We start from the raw sequence: 7,361 nt of genomic DNA on the forward strand, positions 1-7,361 counted from the left end.
GTATGTTTCTAGGAATTCATCCCTTTCTCTAGGTTGTCCAATTTGTTGGCGTGTAACTGCTCATAGTAGCTTCCTATGATTTTTTTTTTGTATTTCCATTGCATCAGTAGTAAATCTGTTTCATTTCCTATTTTAAGTAGTTCAATGCCTAGCATCTTCTAAGCCTCAGTGTGAAAAAGGCTGTTTCCCCTCATATTACAGTGAGGAAACCAAGGCATAGAGATTAGGGAATTTGGACACAGCCATGTTCCTAAACCATGACAAGGCCAGGATTTGAACCCAGAATAGCTGTGTCAGGATTTGACCCAGAGCCTGCCCCTCTGATTATGGCTATCTGATGCCTATACAACAGCTAGAGCCAAGGCGGCTCACAGCATGGTGCTGCATGGCTGGCAGCTTTTCTAGGCAGGACTCTCTGTGTTTTCTAGCCAAGGTAATCTGAAAGTTGAGAATTGAGGATAAAATAGAAGGGAGAATCAGTGAAGAGAAAAGCAGGAAGAAAAGCAGTTGGCAGAAATGAGTGAGCTCAGATTTTAAGTTGTTAAGTTAATTAAGTCAAAATGAGTTAAGTTAATTAAGTTAATAAGTTAAGCAGAAAGGTGAAAAGGGTGGGTCGGGGAATGGCCAAACAGCCATTTCCACAGGCATAAGACAGGAATCTTAACTGGACACAACCTGGAAGATCAAGTGGGAAAAGGCTTTGACATGTGGATGGGATTGACACCCTAACTTGTCTAGCAGCAGGAATGGGGTGCGGGTGAGGTACAAGGGAACAAAGATCTGAGAAGGAAGGCAAAATAGAGAGGGGGCGGGATCAAATGAGAAGCACACACCTCCCTGGAAAGGTAAGTTTTCTTCAAAGAGAAGAATCAGATGTTCATAGAAGCTGAGCATGCAAAGGAGTGGTTGTTATTACATGAACAATCACTCCTACAATGTAATTGTGCTCTGACCTCGCCAGGTGCCTGGCACTGTGTAACGTATTTTATATGCATTATTCTAATTCTCAAAACCATTCAAGATAGAGGCTGACACTTCCAATGTACTGATGGAAGGAAGTAAGGCCCAGAATGTTTAAGTAACTTGCCCAAGGACACACAGTTAGGAAATTACAGAGTAGGAATCTGAAGTCAGGACTAGCTTGCTGCATTAATTAGGGCACAGGCTAAGTAACAAAGATACCTAAAGAACAGTGTGTCACATAAGATGGAAGCTTCTTTCTTTCTCAGGTAACAGACTGGGGGTCAGAGGCCCAGGAAAGTGGGTGGCTCTGCTGCACAATGCCATTTCAGAGACCCAAACTTCTGCCATACAGCTCTGTGATGTCTTTGGGTGCTGTCCCATCTGCGTGGTTGAAGCTGGATCCTTACAATATCCACGTCTTTACAGCAAAGATTACTATCTGAAGCAAGTAGCCTCATTGTCAATAAGATTGCTGTTGCTCATATTTATTTGCCCAGACTTGGTTATAATTTCACATCAGTCTGATAGGCAGGCCAGGAGCTCTAGTCCAGTGGTCATGTGCCCAGATAAAACCAAGGGGCTCTAGAATTTAAGGAAAAAGACTTTGAAAGCTTTTGAGATTTTGGCTACATGATGTTGCTTCTGGTTTTACAGGTGAGTGACGGATCCCCAAGAGGCGTTGTGGTAAATAGCATGGTGTTTGGGCTCAGGGTGACAAGAGGACCCTGACAGGACAGAGCTGTGGTTTTGCTGAGTGAAATGACCACCAGGTTTCTGTTATTGCTGGAAGGTATTTTTCCATGACTCAAAGAAGTGGCAGGGGGAGTTCCTTATTTTCTAGGAGATGTTTGGCTCATAGAGAAGGTTTAAGAGACGACGTTGGTTGAAAATGGCAGAGGGAGACTCACATTCTTTAAGTACTAACATAACTCAGAATCACCATGAAAAAAAAATGTAAGTACACAAAGTATAAGGAAAAAGATGTAAATTTACTTGTTATTTCACCATCCAGAGATAACCCTTGGTATATCTTTTTCCCAAAATTTCAATCATAGCAAACATACAATGTTGTATCTTGCTTTTCTCCTGCACAGGTATGGCCACGAGTGACCAGTTTTTCTTTTTTTATTTCTTTCTTATTTTTTTTTCCATTGAGGCATTTTATTTGCACATATGAATTACATCTCTAGAAAAAGAATCCCAGGATTTTCCCTCCTATGTGTTTTCATCTTGCTTCTTTATGGTCCATCATGCCAGCTGAGGGTGTCAGTACAATGAAACCAAACTGACGGGATGGGAGCAAATTATTCTGCCATTTTCTGGATCTTTCAGCTGTACATCAAATCTGGGGCTGATCACTCCACACTTGTTTAACCTGCCTGTGAGGTTCACAACAATTTTCCCAGCTCTGTGATCATCGATGATTTCAAAATCACCAATGTAACCATGCTTCATCATCACAGTGAGAAATCGGACGATGACTTTGGAGCATGGCCTGATAAGAACCTGGCATTTGCCTCTCTTTTCAGCATTGTTAATGCTTTTGAAAGCAGCTGCCAGGACGTTCATGCACACCATTGTGGCAGCACAGAGAGATGGCGGAAAGAGGATGGGAGGGACATTTTTCTTTCTGAGGAAAAGAAAAGTTTCATCATCATAAAAAAAAAAAAAAAAGCATCAGACTTGCTTGTTGACTACAGGGCAGGGCCTGAGCTGGGAAAGATAAAGAGCAGGGCAAACTGATGGGTGTGCACCATCCCTGACTGTGCTGCTCTCAATTCTCAGAGTTGTCATTTCCAAGATGTTCTTCTGTCTTTCTAGGACCTAGGAACCATTGCCTATTTAAGCCCACAAAAGAAATATAAACTAAAATGCCAGGGCTGAGAGGGGGCAGGACTGAATATCACCTGGTCCAACTCCTTATTCCTCAACCAAGGGAGGCTCAAGGAGGGTCTGCCCCCTGGGATCAAGAGGACAACTAGCAGGTAGTCTCTCCATGCCCATGCTCTGTCTACTTATAATCCACCCTCCCAGGAATAGGGATAGGAAAGCCCCACACCCTCTGAGCTGAGGGCAGCCCAATGGTAGACCAACCCTAGTCTCTGTGCTCTCTTCCATCACCATGCAGCCAAGAGGGGCAAAGGCAGCCACCCCAGTGCTTCAGTCCAGACTGTGGTGGGTCCTGTCTTCATTCTTAGGCAGACAAGTGGTCCATGTCTTTCAATCTAGTACCTGGAACACCCACAGCAACGTGGAATCACTTGCCTTAAAATCTCCTAGACAGTGGGATCAGCTTCCTTTCCAGGGGTAGGTTGGGTGGTCCCAGATTTGGAATGGCCCTAGATTTTGGTAGCTGAGAGCAGAGCATGGGGACATGTCTATCCTCACCCTTGCAGTCGTTGCCTAGGCCATGTTGAATCTTAGGACTGAACTCATCTATTTTCTTGACTGAGAACAAAATCCTTAAGCCACTCCTTTTAGTATAATCCCTTTCCCAAATTCAGGCTCAGTGATGGGCTCAGGGTTCTCTTCAGTCTTTGTGTGCTTTCTGTGAAGGTCTTAGCTCTCTCCAAAAAGATAGGGTGAGCTAGGGAGGAAGGAAGCACCCTCCTCAGCCCCTAGAACTATTGCCAGCACTTGGGTGGTGCAGCCCTTTTCTGTGTCTCCTAACTGGAATGCTCATGGCTTCTTCTGAGTTGATAATAACGGCTAACATTAAAACAGTGCTTTCTATGTATATGAAGTCCTGTAGTGCTGTCTGTCTGTCTAGGAGAGCACTAGTCAAGCACTTTGCATCTATTCAGTTCTCAATCTTCACAGCAAACTATGAGTTGGTTCCATTATGATTCCCACTACAGAAGATAGTCATTGTTCGATCCTACAGAGTCACTTGCCTACCTTACTTCTGACATAGAAGATCTAGGTCTATGGAGACAACAACAGGCTTTCATCTCCTATGGCTTTCGGTTGTGTTTAACCAGTAAGGAGAACGAAGAGATGGAGAAAATGAGATTGTACAGTTGCTCCTGCAAGACGGCCTTGGCTGTGTGTCCTCCTAGACTGAGGACACCTGCTGCTTTCAGGGCTCTTTCTTCTTCTGGGCTCCCACTCCTCATCCTTTGCAACCTAGGATGGTGGCAACTCCACCATTGCCAGCCCTGGGTTCCTGCACCAGCCCCTGGAGGTCCCGATAGTCTGCCCACAGGAATGAATTCCTTTGTAAATAGCCCCCTCCAATTATCCTAATTTAGGTGTGCCATCTGCTCCTGCTGGAACCCTGACTGATAAAGGCCCCATGATATTTGCGAATTTACCCAAGATCATAATACATTCAGGAAGGGGCAGAGCTGGGGTTTGAACCCAGGCAGCCTGTATCTGAAGTCCATGCTTTTAACCTCTACATTAAAATCTCTCAACAAAGAAAGCACTGGTCAGGAACTCCGGCTTGTGCTCTTCCACCAACCAGGTGTGCAGCTTTGAGCAAAAAATGCTTTGGCTTCCGTTGTTCAGCATAAAATGAGTCTGTTGCAGCTCCTTTCAGCTCTAACATGCTATAGTTTCTAATTCCCCACTCTCTCTCAGACCTGTGTTTCCCAGAGTCCTTCTCTGCTGTTAGTTGTTACTATGAAAGCTTGCATTTAACTACTAAAAACAACTGAGAACACAATTTGTAGGGGCAATGTTGCACTAAATGAAGTTGTACTCTGTTATAAAAGGTGTTCTGCCTCAGGAAATCTCTCCTTCCTCATTATAGTGCAAATATGGGTCCCATCTTGCTCCTCTTGTTTATTTATTTTCCTTCTCTCTGAACTCCATTTAATTAAATAACATAACAACAAAAAAGCTTTATTCATGGTAAATCGCTGCAGTCTTCATTCAAAAAATGCTGAGCATGCCAAAAGCTAGCAGGCTTCTTGTTACTGCAGCTTAGCAAACCTTGCGCTCTTTTTTGTAAGCATCAAGTGACTGAATGCCAGCCATGGAAATTAAGGACTGGTTTTGATTAAAGAGGTGGTGAACAACCTGGACCAAATGCAAGTTGGTTTTGGCTACTAGGTCAAAGATTTTGGTGACTGAAGACCACCTAGGGACAGTTTCATTTTTTAATCTCCCTGGGAGTTGGGCAGGGAGAGTCTGAGCAGAGCGAGAGAGGCTGCAAAGGACAGAAAGGGATACAGAGGCAGGTTGTAGAGACTGTGGGGATCTGGCATGGGGGGATGGGGAATGCAAATTGGGGAGATTATGTAGACACAACCATCTCAAAACAGGATGGCTCCCAAGTAACCCAGCCCCCATACCCATCCCAATACTAAGATAAAGGAAGGCTGAGGAACACTAGATTTGATAGCATTTATTCAAAATGAAAAATATCAGTCTTAGTGGACCACAAGTCCACAGAGGTGGTGATTCTTCAAGACAAAGTCTAAACATTTTAAATTTTCACCTGAAGTTGCATGGCTTGGGCAAATCCAGGACTCAGACTAGGACCTGTTTACTGTAAAACCCATTCTCATTTCTTTTACTATTCTCTCGGCTTTTCTGTGTGTTTTAAGTATTCCATAATAAATCATAAAGAAAAGAAAAACCTAAAAGGATCATCAAGAAATCTCTAGATCAACCGGATTGGAGATTTCCTCATTCCATATAACACACTGGGTGACCTTGCCAACTTGTGAACAAGTTTTGAGAGAGTCTCATCTAAAAAGGACTTAAGTCGGGGATCCCTGGGTGGCGCAGCAGTTTGGCGCCTGCCTTTGGCCCAGGGCGCGATCCTGGAGACCCGGGATCGAATCCCACGTCGGGCTCCCGGTGCATGGAGCCTGCTTCTCCCTCTGCCTATGTCTCTGCCTCTCTCTCTCTGTGACTATCATAAATCAATAAAAAAAATTTAAAAAAAAAATAAAAAAATAAAAAGGACTTAAGTCTTAACTGCTCCCCAATTAGTAGAGCTGTCAACCATCAAACATTGTGGAGTGTGGGAATCCAAGAGCCAAAAAAAAAAAAAAAAAAAAAAGACTCTGGCAAAGTCCATTCTCCGGGTGTCCTCACATCATCACTATAGCATCCCAGCAAGACGGTAGTCAGTTTGAGGTAGGATTTTCTCTTTTCCTAGGCTTGCTCAATAACCAGAGGAGGTAAACTCACAAGACCCAGGCATATTGGGTGTTTTCTCCTGCTCAGCACAATCAGCCCCATTTGCCTGACTGCAGTGAGGTGTCAACACTGTAGCATCACCAGGGATGAGTCTGCCTAGGGCTGGCAAGTGGCTCACTGAGCCCCTGCCCTGCATGCCTGGCATGTGGGAGAGAGGGAGATGTGCCTGTGACTGCCAGCCCACATTGCCTCCACGGGGGTGGACAGCCACAGCAGGGTGCTTAAAGCGTGCTGACTCTGGGTCACAGAGACCTAGGACTAAGTCCACCTTAACCAGCTCTGGGTGAGTTGTGGAACCCCTTGAAGCGTTGGTTTTCTTATCTGTAAAATGAAAATAATAATAGCGCCTGTTCCATGGCTTGAGAGGAGTACTGGAAGTGACACAACAGAGCATTAGCAGGGAGCCTGGGGCATGAGGAATGGGAGTTTTTATGCATACAGAGCTCAAGTGTCCATTCTCCCTGCCTCCCTGGTGGGTAGGGGGGTAGGCTGTGGGTGTTCTTCCCACAGGGTCTTCCACTTTAGGGGTGCTCCAGCCAACTCCTAGCAGCCAGCGTCGGCATCTCTTGGCCTGAGGCCCTTTTCTGTAGCCACAAAAGGTCAGTTTGCCCCTAGATAAGGCAGGACTGGAACAGTCCTGAAACCCTGCACCTAAGTACTGCAGCACCTCCTCCACCTGCCATTCTTATTTATTGGGTCTCTCAGGCATATCGCTCATGTGGACCACAGACCTCACATCTTTCTCCTCCTGCCTGTTTGGTGGCTGCCACTGTGTGCCATCAACAGCTACTTTGCACAGCTATGACCAGTGCTACAGCAGGCACAAAAGAACCCCTCCCCAAGCTCGGAAGCCTAGGAGGTACCTGCTGTGGTCCTGGAGGCAAAAGCTTCCCTGCAGTCACCCATGGTGGTAGCTGGCTGCTAACACACCCTTTATTTGTCTCTCTGTCTCCCAGATAAACCACTTGCACTCAAACTCTTGCCTTGGGGTCAGATTGGGGAGTCCAAACTAAGACAGTTGGTATTAGAAGGCCCTGGCAATAGATCCTAGGTTTTGGGTCATTTGTTTGTTGGCAAAAAGGACATGGTTCTTGGTGGGGTGTGGGGAGGGATACCCCCAGCTTGCTGTAGCACCACAATCAGGAAGACTTTCTTCTCCTGTGAATACCTGTGCTACGTGCTGGTTATCAAGCAACTGCAGCCCAGCCTAGTAACCTGCCACGTGCCAGGAGTAGATGGATCTT

General features: G+C 45.5%; 1 pseudogene; it reads right to left on the reverse strand.

Annotated features, from left to right (window-relative positions):
• Positions 1–2,149: 2,149 nt before the first annotated feature.
• On the reverse strand, positions 2,150–2,544 carry LOC129499234 (40S ribosomal protein S15a-like; annotated as a pseudogene).
• Between the last annotated feature and the right edge of the window lie 4,817 nt (positions 2,545–7,361).

This window comes from Nyctereutes procyonoides, unplaced genomic scaffold (assembly GCF_905146905.1).
Source record: "Nyctereutes procyonoides isolate TBG_1078 unplaced genomic scaffold, NYPRO_anot_genome, whole genome shotgun sequence".
NCBI lineage: Eukaryota > Metazoa > Chordata > Mammalia > Carnivora > Canidae > Nyctereutes > Nyctereutes procyonoides.